The 17,792-nt window shown below is 39.9% G+C and overlaps 1 protein-coding gene across 2 annotated transcripts in view; it reads right to left on the bottom strand.

Annotated features, from left to right (window-relative positions):
* Positions 1–17,792, bottom strand: part of BBS9 (Bardet-Biedl syndrome 9) — a 580,067-nt gene that overhangs the window by 31,227 nt on the left and 531,048 nt on the right. The gene's annotated exons all lie outside the window — the stretch shown is intronic.

Raw genomic sequence — 17,792 nt, 5'->3', positions numbered from 1 at the left:
CTTTACATTTTTATCTCCAGCTCTACATGAACTAACTGAAAGTAAAATGGTCCAGAATTTCTTGTTTCTGATCAGTAATTCACATATTGATGATGTCTGTGTATCCTGGTATGACTTTTCTGATTTTTAATTATAATTTTTAATTTTAATTAATTTTTGTTTAGATAGTTTATCCCTTTCTAAGTGCCTTGCTTTTTAAAAAGTGTAAACATATTTTGCAACAGTCACACCACTTCTGCCTTATTAGTAACTGTGAAACAAAGGACCTGCACTACATAAATGCATATTAGTGAATGTGAGTAAAAGGTACAACAATGTCTACTGGGATGAGCAAATAATGATAAACTGTCTAGGCAAATATTTATCAACTTTTTATTCTACATTCCATTTAAAAAAATAACCTTTTAGTGACCAACTAAGGAATAGCCAACAAAAATTGCACGCAAAAAGTAAAAATGAAATAAGACATTGTGCAATGAATTTTGTGGAAATAATGACTAAAGAGGCAAAAATAGGCATTACTCACAGCTTTACCACTATTGATTTCTCTTTATAGTTCTTTTGGCTTTATTTTATCTTCTATTTCTATTATCTTTTACCTTTTACTAATATCATAAATTTTCATAAATGGCTAAAATTGCATTAGAAATAGTGTTTAAATCTCAAAAGCTAACAGAGAAAGTATTAAGGTACATTAAAAGTTGTTAAATCATCCCAGAAGTCACAAAACATAAATTTGTAAACAAACGCTTTTAAAACAAAACAAAAATGCTTGTAAGGTGTGTTAAAACAAATGCTTTTAAAACAAAACAAAAATGCTTTTATGGTGCATTAAAAGTTGCAAATAACAAACGCAACAATTAGAGGCAGAAAATACCAATATTCAACCAACTGTCATTTTCACAAGTTAATCTTTCAACTTGTATATTCAACTTGAATATTGAAATGACAATATTCAACTTGAATACTGAAATGACAATATTCAACTTGAATACTGAAATGACAATATTCAACTTGTCATTTTCACAAGTTAATCTGAAAGTAAATAATCTGTTTCTGTTGCTTTTGTGATGGTCATGTTACCTTGAGCAAACCAGATGAGGGGTTAACACACAGCTGGCTAGTAAGAGGCAGAACTGGGAGGTGCATCCAGGCCCGCTGACTCCCAGGCTCCCTGGGATGGCTCTCCCTTGCTGGCCTCTGTCTCCTGGCCTTCTGTTTTTTCCTGATTGATACCCTTTATACCTGATTCCAAATTGTTTGTTGGGTGAAAATAAAGAGAAAAAAAATCTCATGTCTAGTATTTCATTTTCCCTTAGCAGTTTTAAAAATTGATATTAAGGGAAATCAAAATCAGTAGTTAAAATAAGACTGAGATTCTAGATGAATTTCACAAATATTTCACATATTCCTGATCCTGAACCATCAAGAGTTGACTCTTCTGGCAAATATGACCCCCAAAAAGTACACTGGATTCCGAACAACACCTTTCTTTGCAGCAAAGACCAGGCACAAACAGGGAGTATCTCGGACATGTGTCTTCTTTGTATGTGGTTTCAAACTGGAATAGGGGTTTCTCTGCCAAAAATTTCCAGGCTGTTGCTGTGTTTTTCGGCCCCCCTTCTTGATTTATCAAATCAGAAAGAAGATTTTTAAAACAGGCAAGGTATTTTAATCCACAGCAGTTCATTTCTCTAACGTTTTAGCTATCTAAAGGATGTGAATACAAAACACAGTATATAGTCAGTATGACAGCATGTGCTTGCCAGAGAGATGAAGCTCTTAACTAAAACAGACGAAGCCAGATATAAATATTTAAATTAAAACAGGAATATTTTAAAACAAAGTAAGCTGGATTTGTGGCTTAGTTTCTTTCATTCTTTCTTTTTTCTCCTCTCTTAAAAAATTAAGTATGTAAGTTTGTTTATAATGCTAGTAAGCAAACCTCACTTGGAAATTCATTATTATTTGATTAATCAGATTATCTTTTTTAAACATCATCACTTAGAAACATTTAAACTGGGGGCAGGTAAGGGAGAAGTATGAGAGAATGAAACAATATCATTCATATTATATATATTATCTCATTTAATCCTTACCACAATCCTGTGAAAAGGACATTACCCTGCCCATTTTATAGATGGAGTGGGAAAATGTAGGCTCAGAGAAACTAAGTAGTTCACTCAAGGTCACATAGATAGTAAATGTCCAAATAAATTTTGATATTTATTCTGTCTGTTAAAAGCTTCTACCCAGCATGAAGCACTGCCTCCCAAAGGAGGAAAAGACTCTCAAACACATTATTAAGGTTTCTGAAAAACTATTAACTGGAAGGGAAGCTCGTGTTAAAAGCAGTGAATGAAGACTAAAGGTCACTTATTTCTCTGTAAAGGCTGCGATCTCTCCAAATGCATCAGTCTTTTTCTGAGCTGACCCCACTAAGTGGGAGGAAACCTAGGAACCAGCGCTGCTTCCCCCAACTTGAAATCCATCTCAAGGATATTGACTGGTTCCTGCATCACCCTCCCATGAGCTTTCAAAACGTTAAACAAACACGGTCACCTCCAACAAATCACCTCTCCTGTCTAGTGCACAGAAGACGATGCCTTGTGTGTAGATTTGCTCGTAGCTTTGATTTGCCCAATTCTGGCAGCTCACCTCACCAGTCCTAACCCTCAGTCGTAAGAAGTTAGTGCACCGGGGCTGAGGGGCTGCTGGCTCGAGTTTAGGATCTGCCGTTCGGCTTCTCTTTCCTTGTCTGCTGTGCATTTCGAATCAGGCAGGCATGGGATACAAATCAGCTTGTATATCTGTGCCCAAAAATAGGCTCAAAGAAAAAGTCATCTTTTGTTTAATCTGTGGGCAGTTTGCGGGAGTCATACTTAAGAAGGTCGCACACACATACAGAGAAAAACTTGAAAGGGACATTTATTCTAACAAATAGAGAAAGAAAAAAGGGCAGACAGAAAAACCAGGGGACAGGAATGGCGTGGCTTCTCACAAGATAGCACTGGTTTTATTTTTCAAATCACAGAGGTATGACAAAGAATGGCACAAACTGCTACTGTGAGCTTGAGGGAATAGATACCTTTTGTCTTGTTCTTTTTTTCAATTTGTGAGAGCAGCTATTATGCTGTTGTTTTTAGCTGGCCAGGGCCTGCAAGGGAGCCCTTCCCTCTGCTGGTGACGCTGCTTCTCTCACAGGTGTGTTAGTCTTTGGGGGACTCTCATCTAAAACTCAAGGGCATTCCCTGGATTGGTCTTTCAAGCCCTCTTGACCTTGGGGAGTATCTTATTCACTCAGCTCAGTCTGCACTGTTACATTTTAGAGAATAAAGAGTCCCCTGGAAGTATTAAAAGTGCACATTTATGTGCTGGTCCCCTTTGTAAACTCAATCAGATTTAGCTCTGAAAACATAACTCAAAAACAGTTAACTTCAGTAACAAGAAGTTACTGAATATAATTTTCCAGGACCAAATAATAACTCTCATTTTTCCCCCTACAGAACAACTCTCATTTTCCCCCCCAACATAAATTCTGTAATAACGTGATTATGCATATGTGTGTATACAGCACCTGTTTTTCCTTACCATTCTTGGTCTTCCAGAAAACCATATATCACTGTTATTTATAAAACTGACATAGTACTAACATAGTAATAAAAATTAATAATTTTCAAATCCATACACTTATCAAAGATACATAGATTAATACTAAATTTCCTAGAGACTCCTGATTTAATGTACTCTCTTCCAATGTATGATTATGGCTCATCAACTATGGTTCAAACACGTTTGGATTCAGAAAATGTGGTCACTCTATATGGAATGCCAGCTGAAACTCTCTAAGCAGCTGTAAGACCATAGGTTGCCCAAGTAGGCAAAATGTTAAGATTATCACGGTATGAACAAAGTGGTCACTCTTTATCTGCCAAGAGGTGCTGGAGAAGCCCAGCCCCAGAGACCAAAGACAGAAAGGACTGCAGGGTCTGTCCTTGCCCCTTGAGTTCGCCCTGTCTGGAATGGATTTCCATCTTGAAAGTGAGGCATCCAGGTTAGTTCAGGGGCAACAGATACATGAAAGAGACCATGTTCTTGGCTCTGTTAACCTTTCATAGTGGGTTCACGGGGACCCACTGCCAGGGCACACAGAGGGCACGGCTGGAAAGAGCTATTCCCAGAAAGCTATTGATTCATATAAAGTGAATCTACAGGAAAACAGCCTTCTCCTCACTTTTGTATATCACGTAGCCCTTGGTTCACCTGGCCTGGAACCCCCAGCTTACTACAGTTTTGTGAAAATGACATTATGGACACCCTGGACAACTGTTCCATGGCATCCGGTGCCCAACAACTCTCTCTCTCCTTTTATCTAATTAACAACTAATAGAAAGGGGACCCAAGCCAACATATGAATCCGTCACGTGACATCAAACAGGGAAGCCTCATCTCCTTCCTCACCTTATTTTGCCAGTTAATATCTACAATGCATTTCAAAATCTATAAAAAAGATGTTATCAATAAACCAAACATATTTATCATTAATCCAAAATAGATCAAGCATAGTACTGAGAATGAAGCATACTTTTTAATTCTGGCTCTGGGATCAAACAATAATTCATAGAGAAAGAGATCCCCAAACACCTGCTCCCTTTTGCCACAGCCAGGGGTATAATGAGATAGCAAGCAGGCGTGTAAGGCCCAGGAAGCCACAGATATTCCTGTCTGCCCAGCTCTTTGAAATGGCCACTTGCTGTAGGAAATCCTCAGAGACATTTTCTAGACTCTGAAGTCTCTTTGGAAATCAAAAGTTTGGTTTTCCAAATTTGGAAGTAGCCAGAAGCAGCAAGGCAAGCTCCTGCATAAGAAAAGAGATTTCCCAGGGAATTCTGCTGGGGAAGAGCATGAGGACAGTTTTGAGGCCTTCAGAGAATGATGAAGCCAAATAAAGACAAAATCCTAACTAGGATTCCAACACTCTAGCTAGGGGGCAGTATCCCTGGTTGCTCCTTTTGCCTCACATTCCTGCATAGCTCTGCAGGGCACTGCAAGTGTCTGGTCCATATTTAAAATCTTGATACTTTCTTCATCTTGGAATTTTGTGTTATTTAAAATATTGCAGTAAGATATTCTTTATCTTGTTTACTGAATTTTTGACCCCCTCCTTGTAGGTTGCACCCAAAGCAAGTGCCTCACTCACTTCGCCCTGCACCTGAAGCCCTCCCTTTAAAGAATGTTTGTCGACCCCTGGCTAGAACATAGAGGAGGCCAACCGAGTTGTCCTTCTAGTGAGAAATAAAATCAGTAGTCACTGAAACTAAGCTCAAAGGAAAGGCAAAGAAAAATGGAAGCATAGTATGTCTTTTAACATCAGCACGATATTGTGGTTAAGACATTGCCAGTTGAGTCAAATAGAAGGGCAAAAGAGTCTCTCCCACTAGGTTCTGTAGCCATCGGCTTGGTTTTCACCTGGGAAAAAAACAGGCTTAGTGGAATACATGAGTGAGTAATCAAGGTAGCATGAATATTCTGCAGCACATCAAGTGTGATACTCTCAGGCACAATCACAGTTAGCTATGGCCTCCTCAACCAAGCCCAATGCACTAACCCTCCCAGAAGGCCTCACACATCCCACTGGATTTCCATGAACCACTAAGCCTCTAGAGGCAGGGACATATTTGCCATATTATTGGTACTAAATTATTATGAAAGAAAGAGAGGAAGGGAAGAAGGGAAGAAGGGAGGAAAGAAGGAAGGAAGGAAGGAAGGAAGGAAGGAAGGAAGGAAGGAAGGAAGGAAGGAAGGAAGGAAGGAAAGGAGGGAAGGAGGGAGGGAGGGAAGAAAAGAAAAATTAAAGACAACAGGCTCTGCAGACAGAAGCCCTGGGCACTAATCCCACCTTGTGTGACCTTCAGGAACTCTCTGAAGTTCAGTTTCCTCATCTGTAAGATGGAGAGGAGAACAATAACTATTTCACAGGGTTTAGGAGAGGATCAAATGATAAACTGCTCCTGAAAGTGTTTCATAAAGTGTAAGAATGTAGTTTAACAAAAGACTGTATTGGTTTAAGTGCTACTGAGAAAAATGCTGTATGCTCTGGAGGGTATTTTTGGAGGAAGTGAAAATCTTTGGAGCCAAAATAAAAACAGTGAGGGAAGGTCATGAATGATTAAGGGAGGTGATTGTCTGCTACTGTCTATGGAAAACAGAAATCAAAACATAATTCCCCAAAAACAGAGAAATGAAGCTTTCAAGTATTGAAAAAAAAAAAAACCCATGGCAAGAGACCATGGTCCTCATTCCTGCATAATGTGAATATGTTTCAGATTATAGGTCTAGTTTACTCAGGGCACAGTCAGAATCCCCCAAAAGCCATCATTTTCTCTGTTGATTGCTTTTCCAAATATGTAGTATTCAAAATAAATGGTCAGATGCCACACACACCACACACAAAAAAGGAGAGTGCTCGTGTTTTTAATAGCTTGTGAAATGCAGCCATGGGCCTGCTGGTTGGGGTTGAAAGGAAGTAGCCCATAAACAACTCCATCAAGCGTGACAGAGCATGTTTGAGCTCAGCTTCACACAAAGAAAATTATTCCACAGTTCCAAGTGCCTGGGACCCTCAAGCAAGATCACATCCTACTGGTAGAGACATAAGGTGCTTCAAGGAAGCTGCAATGATACCTTGTAGCCCCAGCCTGAGGACTGAGGTGTGAGATTTAAGATTTATAAGAAACATGGGATCTATGGATTGCTCACTTATAAAACTGATAAAAAGCTTTACTGACAGTTTTATAATGTTAGAGTTTGAATGGAAGCTTACTGTGTAGGGAAACAATTTCAATTTAATTTGTTTTTGACCAATTAAATGTTCATAGGAAAAGATATATCTCTTTGGGAGGGTAGGGGGAGTCATTCACTTAGATTCCTTCTCCTTGTACACAGAATTACCTCTCAAAGTGGTTATAGAATCTATTCAAATGAGTCGTTAGATCCCCTAATGAGATCTAATTCAATATATTCAAGTAGACAGAATGAAAAGCCGAGATCTGTGTTTCATTCTTAATCCATTCAGTTACTGCTGTCTGAGTATGTCTAAGTCCTTCAACATCTCTTCATCTCAGCCACCACCTCGGATAAGTGGGAGCCATGGTTCTCAGCCTCTGGAATGATTCAACCTGGCTTAATACCAGGTGATGGCTCCTCTCTACCCTCAAAAGTGCATGAGAGCCACCTTGTCCCTACTATATGCCCCCACACTCTGGTCCAATGAGACCCAAGCTAGGGAAATCAGTCTCTACACATTTTCTATCAGATCTACAAGAGAGTCATTTTCTGCCACCTGGATAGGTAAACGGGCAAGACTGTTCCTCAGGAAAGAACAGACCATTTGACTACAATTGCCCAGGAGAGGTAGAGAGGAGACACCAAGAGGACAGAGATTTGGAGGATCTCAGTGTCCCAGTTGTAGGATCCTTTTCTGAAGCTCAGCTGCCTCCCAAGTTCTTAGAACTCATGATGTGCTGCTAACATGAAATCAATAAAAGCCCCTAACTTGAATATAAGCTTGCTTAGGTCAGGTTAGATTTTCATAATTGCAGCCTGAAGAGCCCTAACTAATATAGTTCTGTAATATAAACCCTAAAACTAAATTAGGTAGTATTTGTGATGTCTAGCCCTATGTTCCTTACCACCACCACCTCTCTTTCTCTGTTTGTTGAATAAATTAGATTTATAGATGAGAAGACTGGACAAAACCATAGGGAACATCTGATCACATTCCACTTATAGATGCAGAACCAGAGAGGTTAAGTGACTTGCTCAAAACCAGCTTGTTTACAGTGGAAGATTCCGGAAGCTTTCTATTACAGCCACAATATTTTAGGCAAACGTCTTACAGGTTTTCTATTTTTCTCTCTACCTCTCTCTTTCTCATTGGGTAACCCTTGTTTCAATGTGCTCTGAGAGTGTGCTCTAAGAAACCTAATCTAGAAATTTAAGAGGTTGGGACAGAAATCCTATGCTACAAGTCCAGATACCACAGGGAGACAGTGTTTGGGGTAGAAACATGGTTTGCATGTCGGACTGCCTGGGTTCAAATCCAGCCCTACTACTCAGGAGCTACGTGAGCTTGGCAAGTTAAACTCATTTGAACTACATTTTTTCATCCCAAAATGGGGATGACAATGCCTGTCTCATAGGGTTGATGCCTGGTACCCCATCACATAATGTTGGCTATTACTTTTATTAAAGGGCAGACCATTTCAGCAGACAGAGAGAAAACTGCCACATACAAGACCTTTCAGCCTCATTGGTTATACCTTTTCAACAATACCCTCTGCCAAGCCTGAGAGAAGCATTACCTACCCACATGGTAAGAAAATAAAGCAGACGCATTAGAGATTATGGGGAGCTTAAAAAGCCACCTGCGAGACATTTACAATACACCCAACTGCTCCAAACAGATGTGTACCAGAATAGGTTTCGCTGTGCTTTTTAACTTACTCTCCTGATTTCTGCCTCCAGGTGACTGGGACACTCATTCACAGCTTGGAGCCAAACACTTTCACATAGATGCTCAGAAATACTCCACTTACTTCATGGCATTGCTATTTTAACTATTTGAGAAATTTATCTTTCATTTTGCCCATCCCTCGAGTCTTCACTTCTAACCTCAAACAAAAGCTCTCAGGCACTCCTTTCCTCCCTGACACTGACAGAGAAAGTAATTTAGCAAAGCGGATATTTACTTAAGTGACTGGGTGTTGATTTAAACGCTAGTGATAAATTTGTTGATCTTGCTCTAAAGGCTGTTATTCTTGGTAATGTAATTGTCATGGATCATAACTACAAGACAAAGTATAGCTTCAGCCCTCCTGCTTGTTGCCAGAGGATGGAATGTCAAGTGATGTTTTGACTATGGAGCATTTCCTGGAGAACGGAGAACAATAGACCCTTCTCAAGACGGGATTAAACACATAAGAAAACATGTCTTGAAATTGGTGGAAACATGGATCTACCAAGGAGTTATAAGAGAGTATTTCTTTCATTCCTTTCTTTTGTAGCACTAAACAGCATTTAATTAATGATATTCAATGGCACCCCACTGCCTTCTGAAAATACTTTGCCTTCCTTTTCCTGTTCCACTAACCCACCACACTTTCTTACCTGTCTCTTTGCCCACGCTCTTTCCTCTCCCTCAAATCCTTTTCTTTTCTCATTTACTACACCAAGATCTAGCAGATAATTCTTTTTTTTTCTTTTTGACAGAGTCTTGCTCTGTCGCCCAGGCTGGAGTGCAGTGGTGCAATCTTAGCTCGCTACAATCTCTGCCTCCTGAGTTCAAGTGATTCTCCTGCCTCAGCCTCCCAAGTAGCTGGGATTACAGGCGTGTGCCACCACACCAGTTAATTTTTGTATTTTTAGTAGTGATGGGGTTTCGCCATGTTAGCTGGGCTGGTCTTAAACTCTTGACCTCAGGTGATCCGCTCGCCTTGGCCTCCCAAAGCGCTAGGATTACAGGCATAAGCCACCGCACCCGGCCTAATGGAAAATTCTTTATCATTCCTCAAGGGTCAGCTCAACTCTCCTCTCTTGGTAGGTTTCCATGAGAGTCCCAAACCAGTTGGAGATCCCTGCTCAATGTTCCTAAAGCTGTGCTCACTGTAATGACCCCTCACTGTAAATCATGGACATACATGTCTGTTGTCCCAGTAAGCGTGAATTTCTTCAAACAGGGTTAACAATTCATTCATCTCTGCATATTAGATGCTGAATAGTATTGTTGAATGAATGACTGAACCAGTTCGTGAATAATGAATGAATGGTCTTTATGCAGAAAAACAACAGAAATGAAGACAATATCTTGTAACCTAGACAAACTGGGAATTCTCTGACATTCCAGCCCAGCTGAAAGTGCCCACTGGGTTTACACAGGTCAGAGCAATTACAGAGTAGAAAAAAGATTTACCTCTACTTTGCGAAAGCATTTGTTTTAGAAACAATCTGAGGTAACAGATCATATTTTCTGCATTCTCATTTTCTTGTTTCTTATTCCAAAGCTATTTTCAGAAAAACAGGATGTTACATGATTCCAAGTTCATTTTTTTTCTGCTCACTCACCTCCCCAACAGAAAGCTTGGTCCTTAACTGGTCAGCACTAGAGAAAATCACAGTACCCACACCCCCTGCTCCACACACACACACACACACACACACAAATTATATATATATAAAATTTCAGATGGATAATAAGCCAAGGTGCAAAGAGGGAAAATATTAAGCTATCATCATGAAGGTCTTATTTCTATTCCTGTATCAGACACAAATGGGAAGGCAGAAAGCACAGAATCACACTGTTTATATGATACATGGGTATTCATAGGGGTTGTTTTGAAATAACCCACCCTAAATCTTCCTGCATAAAAAACTCTGATCACACAGGTTGGTAAAACATGAAGAAACAACATGCTTTCAAAGTGAAGACCAATTTGGAAGTACCCACCTTTTAATACTGAACATGGAAATTACCTGGACTGGCAATATGGCAGCAGGCAAAATTAGAAAGTAGATGACCAATTTTCTTAGCAACTGTCCTGCTGAGAAGCTCTGCAGTTGAGGCTCATGCAAAAGGCACTGTGTCTCCATAGGACACTAGGCTGTCCATGGGTGTTCCTTCTCTGTGTCTGAGTCTGTAGGAACTCTGATGTAACAGGAATGCCTCTGAATCATTCCACACTGACAACCTGTACTGCTCATGAAATGCTGTCTTCAAGACAGACTCTGTAAGATCTTTCTGTAGGCCATTCCACAGCAACTAATCCAATCTGGGAGTGCTGGCCATGTATTGAAATGTAATTCAAATAACAGCACTTAAAGTACATGCCTGGCACTGTGTCAAGCACAGTCCTTACAAAAACTTGAGTCTTATAGGATTATTATCCCCATTTTACAATGAATAAACTGAGAATCAAAGAGACTGGCCAATTTGACCAGTCATAGAGCTAGGATGGAGTTGATCCAGATTGAACCCAGCCTGTCTAACATCTAGGCACATTTTCTTATTCGCTACATTTGGACAGAATCCATGGTCTCCACACTCAGTGTATCAGAATACAGAAAAAGCAGGCACCAGCTCTGCATGAAAACCTGTTTGTTTCATGACTGTTTCTAAGGACCCTCTCTCCCTAGAGATGAACAACCTTAGTCCTTTAATATTTCCATATTCAGATGATATTTCATTTCTCCTTGTCATGATCATCAGTGTCATCAGAACTACCATTTACTAAGCCTGTACTATGTGCCAGATCCTTTATTATAATTCTACACAGTAAGCTTGAGAAACAACTCAATTAAAACATAGGCAAAGGACCTGAATAGACATTTTTCCAAAGAAGACATATAAGTGGTCAATAAGTGCATGAAAAAAATGCTCAAATCACTTATCATCAGGGAAATGAGAATCAAAACCACAATGAGACATCACCTCACTCCTGTTAGGAATCTACTGTCAAAAAGACAAGGAATAACAAGGGCTGGCAAGGATGCAGAAAAAGGGAGCCCTGTACACTGCTGGTGGGTCCTAAATTAGTACAACCACTTATGCAAAACAGTATGGAGATTCTCAAAAAGTTAAAAATAGAACTACCATCATATGATCCAGAAACCCCACAACTGGGTATGTATCCAAAGAAAATGAAATCAGTATTTCAAGAGATATCTGCACTCCCATGTTCATAGAAGCATTATTCATAATAACCAAGATATGGAAACAACCTAAGTGTCCATCAGTGGATGACGGATAAGGAAACTGTGGTACATATACACAATGGAATATTATTCAGCCATAAAAATGAAGGAAATCTCGCCATTTGTTACAACATGGGTGAACCTAGAGGACATTATGCTAAGTGAAATAAGCCAGACACAGAAAGACAAATACTGCATTATCTCACATGTGGAATCTAAAAAACTCAAACTCATAGAAGGAGGGTAAAATGGTGGTTACTAAAGGCTGGGGATGAGGGAAATGGGGAGATGTTGATCAAACTGTACAAACCTTCAGTTATAAGATGAATAAGTTCTGGGATCTAATGTACATCATGGGTGGTGAAGAATGTTTTAATTATTCTGATAGTGATAATCATTATGCAATATATACTTAAATAAAATCATTGCATTGTATACCTTGAATATATTCAATTCTTATTCATCAATTAAATATTTCAAAATTTTAAAAAGCCTGAGATGTTCATTATCTAGAAACGAAACGTTCAATGAGATGAGCTCACTTGCCCAAGCAAGCCCTGGTTTCCAGCAGGTGACAAAACCAAGATTCTAACTTGGTTGACCCTATAGCCCAGGCTTTTCTTGTAATTCCTTGCCACAGCTCCACAGTTAGAGATCTTGACTTCTACTCTAGGTCTTGTAAGTCCTCCTTTAGTCACAGAAACTCATACTGGACCCTCCACCTTGCCCAGAGCATGATGGAAAGATGATAGACCCACACACCAGCGCCATATGGGCTTTTAAAAGTAGAATCAAAGGGGAGCAACATGCTCCAGGATAGACAATCACATTCCTGTTTAAAGAAACCAGACAGGAGATGACTACAGACTAGCAAGTTGAGGGGATCCTTGGAAGGTGTGTCATATGCTATAGAAAACTTCCCAAGCCCTTCCTGATTTTAAGGCATTTGGCTACTGACACTGGTTCGAATTTACTAAGCACAAAAATTTTAAAAATTAAAAAAATAAAGCACTTGGCAAGCAACTTAGAACTTTCACTTCCTTAGTTTCCAGCCGAAACTTTGGTGTCACTGTGGTGGAGCTAAGTGGCCCTGGGTGGAGCTTCACTCAAAAGGTTCGCTTCGGAAGGGCAGTGGGAGAATGAGCAAGTTGAAAGAGAGGGAGTGTCTTGAAGCACATTTGTAGAGCAAGCACAATTTCATTTATTATGCACAATTATATGCAAAACTATCTCAATTGCATAATTACTTATTAGATTAATTTTAGTGGGTGTTTTGGTGCTGGTGATAGGAACTAGGGAAGCCCTTGAAGCCACCGCTTAGCAATGCCCCCCTCATTCAAGGCATATGACCTTCCTGAGCCTCCATTCCTAACCTATAAAATGGAGATAAAAACACCCACTTCATAGAATTTTGTGAGGACTGAGTGAGTTTGCATATCCAGGGCTAATACACAGTAGATGCTCAATTAATAGTGGTTACTTATTAACCCTAAATTGAGTTAAAACTACTTATGGCTCCTTTTTCTCCTTCATGAAGCTGTTATTAAAATGTTTTCTCTAATACATATGAAAATGCCTGGACTATCAAACCCTGGTTTGGAGGACAGTTTGTTCTTAACGTTTACTAAATATTACACAACATCAAGGACCAAAAAGGATTTGAGGTGGCCCACAATAAGAAACACAATGTAAGAAATTCATGAAGCCATTAAACGAGAGTGATAGAAAAGATTCCAGTAAAGGGGGGAGAGAGAAATGGTGCACAGCCTAGAGCAGCTCTTCTCTCCCTGCAGAGGCATCACTTGCCAACTTATTGGAATGCAGGTCCTGCCTCCCCAGGTCCCCGAGTGGAGCCCGAGATTCTGCCTTTCTCACCAGCTCCCCCCAACCCCACCCCCAGGAAGCAAATGCTGCTGGTTCACACTTTGTAGGGTGAAGGAAGTTAATGAAAGAGGACAAAGCTACTTTATAGTTCAAGTCAATCTTTCTGAACAAATGCAACATAGAATCTCATATGGAAAGGCATTCTGATGACTTTTTTAATTAACAGAAAACTCCGGGGATGTTGGTGTGTGTCAAACAGTCCTCCCTGCTTGAACAAATGTTTTCTACTCCTCTGTCTCTCCCTTTTCCTCCAGGACCTTCTGGACCTGACGCAGTGAGCAAGAAATCTGACGTGCCCAACAACCCTCTCTCTAAATGACTTCAAGGAAGAGGCAGCAAGCTGCACAGATACTGGAAATGCGTGATGTAACCTTTTACATTCAGAGAAAGGGCTGTCCCTAATTCAAGCCATATTTCACCCAATGAAGTAGACTTATTTAAAACTGGAAAACATCCAAAGAAGATATGAAATTCAATATATTTCAGTAGGTCGTGGCCTTTGCCTTCTTGTGGCCCCAATTACTTCCCTGTGCCCAGATGGGTCGTCCCTCTTTCCTCGTGCTGGATACTTCCTAATGCTCATTCCAACCTGAGCTCTCAAGTGAGGCATCTGCGGGTGAGAAATCTATAATGCACTTAAAGGTTGTTGAGAGCTTCCCAGGAGTCAGGCTATGTCCTAAAAGCTGTAATAGATTATCTCATTTAACCCACTGTGAGGACTTTACAGATGAGGGTGTTTATAAAGATGGAGTATATTATAAAGTCACACCTGTATTAGGTATCATCACAGGGATTCAAACTGCAGTCTATTTAGCCCAGGATTTCTCCACCTCAGCAAAATGTCAAGGGATATTTTGGCCCTGATAATTCTTTGTTATTGGGGGCAGAGGGGCTGTCCTGTGCATTGTAGAATATTTAGCAGCATTCCCTGGTCTCTATTCACTAGATGTTATTAGCAACCCCTAATCCTATTTATGACAAACAAATATGTCTCCAGACATTGCCAAATATCCCCTGGGGGGATAAATTGCCCCTGGTTGAGACCATCCCAACCCAAAGCCTGAGACCCTAATAAACAAGGACAGGCATTAGTTTTCAACACTTCACAAGGGCCTATTGTAGGCTGAACTATGTCTCCCTAAAATTCACATATTGAAGCCCTAACCCTCAGTGGCTCAGAATGGGAATGTACATAGAGATAGATGCTTTAAAGAGGTGAGTTAAAATTAGTTCATTAGGGTGAGCTGTAATCCAATCTGACTGGTGTCCCTATAAGAAGAGGAAATTCAGACACACAAAGAGATACCAGGGTTGCACACACACAGAGGAAAGCCTACGTGAGGACACAGCGAGAAGACAGACATTTGCAAGCTGAGGAAAGAGGCCTCAGAAGAAACCAGCTCTGCTGACACCTTGACATTGGGCTTCCAGCTTGCAGAACTGTGAGAAAAGTCTTGTCGTTGAAGCCACAAGTCTGTGATATTTTATTATGATCACCCTAGCAAACTAATACAAGTCCCCAAAAGCCACACTCAGCTTTCTGTCTTTACTTTTCCATTTTGTTTAGAATATATCTTGGAAGGTTTCAGAACCAATTCCAAGCCTAGCCAAAGAAAAGGTCAGTTCATGAGTTCTGTGGAGAGATATCCCAAAATATAACCTGGCAATACTGTGCCTGATCCATATTTGTCTGGAAGATAACCACTGCTAGGAAAATATTCCTGAAATTCTTAGCAGGCCATAGCAAGTTGCTTTAGGACTTTCATGACTGGTTGTCAGTCACACCCTCACACTAACCCTGTTTGTGTCCTTGTCTTTATGTGTTTTTAGTGAGAATATACTTTCTAGAAACTAAACAGAATGGCAATATGATGTAATGCCAAGATAGCAAGGACAGTTTTGATGTCCCTCCCCAGTCTAGTTCATGGCAGACATTATAGAAAATGAGTCCCAGCTCACTTTCTCACTAAGACAAGAAGGCATCAGAATCCTTCTTAACACTAGGCTCCAGGCAAGACTACAAAATGATCAGAGGTGGCAGGAGAGGTGAATTCTTATGCTATCTTAGGTGCAATGCCGTGTTCTGTACCCTGGCCGCACACTGGAATCATTTGACGATTTTTTTAAAAATACCATGGAAAAGCAAAAATTGACAAATGGGATCTAATTAAACTAAAAGCTTCTGCACAGCAAAATAAACTATAATCAGAGTGAACAGAATGGGAGGAAATTCTTACAATCTATCCATCTGACAAAGGTCTAATATCCAGAATCTACAAGGAACTTAAACCAATTTACAAAAAAACAAACAACCCCATTACAAAGTAGGAAAAGGATGTGGATAGACATTTCTCAAAATAAGACATTCATGCAGCCAACATACATATGAAAAAAAGCTCAACATCACTGATCGTTAGAGAAATGCAAATCAAAACCACAATGAGATATTATCTCATGCCAATCAGAATGGCGATTATGAAAAAGTCAGAAAACCACAGATGCTGGCATCATGGAACAGAGGATTCCAGCCTGCCTGCAGGCTCAAACACACTACCTGTAGGGCTACACAAAAAGCTCTCAGGATCTTGGGGCCTCAGTTTTCCCATTTGTAAAATGGCCATCATAACTCTTGCCTTGCCTATTTTATGGGATTGCTATGTTCAAACAGATAAAGTTGAAAACCACACAAAATATAGAGTGTGATCAATTTTAAAATCAAGCAATATTCTGCTGACATTAGCATCAGTGGTTCTCATCTCATCCCTGCACCAATCCACTGTGCAACCTCAGGTGAGTACTTTGCCTCTGGAGGCTTCAGTTTAGACTCACATAAAATGAGGCAGTGTCTAAAGCCACCTTCAGAACAAACATTACACGTTCCTGGCGGGAAAGTTTAATATGTCGTACATTAATCATGGCTATTTCAGTTGAGATCTGATTTTCTCATTAAACATCATGGGTTTACATTCCTCCTCTTAACACCAAGATGACTTCAGGAATCAAATTTAAATTACGCTGTAGCCTGGAAGCTAATTTTGTTATTGGGATCAAGTACCTTAAATGTTCAATATTTGGCCCGGAAGTCCAATTCTTGGAATTCATTTTAAGAAAATAATCAAGATGTGGTCAAAGCATTAGGTACAAGGATGTTCATTACAGCATTATTTATAAATGTGGGGGGCAGGGAGTAAATATAACATCTAACAAGAGAAATGTTTCTATAAATTATGATACAGTCATAGGGTAGAATATTATATAGTCATGAAAAAATACCTGTATCAAAAAATATTTAATGACAGAGAAAGTATGATATATGTTAAATAAAACAAGAGATAAAGGACAGAAAACTTGATACAACACACACACACACACACACACACACACACACACACATCCCAGAAAATGATTAGAAGGAAATACATACATTGAATTGTTAATCAGTGATACTAATTTTAATGATTTATAGGATGCTTTTATTTTCTTTATATTTTCTGCACTTTCTAAATTTTCTTCCATATGCACAACTGTTTTTATCAACAGAAGGGGAAAAGCATTATTTTAAAGAGCTACTGTGGATTCAGACATAATAAAGACAATACATTTGCGGAAACATATGGTGAAGGAAAACATAACAGGCCAACATCTCAGCAAAGAAACCAGCACCATCCCCCAGAAGCAGGGCCTGTGAGAAAACTGGGAGAGGTCAGGACTTCAGGTGAAAAGGGAAGACCAGCTGCGGCCTCTCCCACCTGCAGCAGGTCGTTATGCAGTTGGAAAAATGGCAAAGTCTCCCAGCTCAGTGCTTAGTGGGCTTTTACCATCTTATCTGCACAACTCACATTGTATCTTTGGAGGACGTAGGGAAGGAAGAAAGAATCCAATGTAAAGCACCAAAGAGGCTTAAAACGTTATTACTATAAAATGAATGAAGCCAAAGCTTCAGGACACCTCACTCCACTGGCCCCTTCAAAGCCCCTAACCCCCTAGCAAGGTGTTCATGTCCGTGTGGTTGATGTTTCCCAATATTTGCAAAAGCAAACTATTTTAACTGTAATCAATGATAACTGCAGTCACTTCCACTTTTACCTCCATCACGGCTCTGCTCACATCGGGGGGCACTGGAGTGGCTGTGGCCTTTGGGGGACCCCTCCAGTCAGGGT

This window comes from Gorilla gorilla, chromosome 6 (assembly GCF_029281585.2).
Source record: "Gorilla gorilla gorilla isolate KB3781 chromosome 6, NHGRI_mGorGor1-v2.1_pri, whole genome shotgun sequence".
NCBI lineage: Eukaryota > Metazoa > Chordata > Mammalia > Primates > Hominidae > Gorilla > Gorilla gorilla.
Note: the sequence above shows the minus strand (reverse complement) of the source record. Positions and strands in the feature narration are given on the sequence as shown.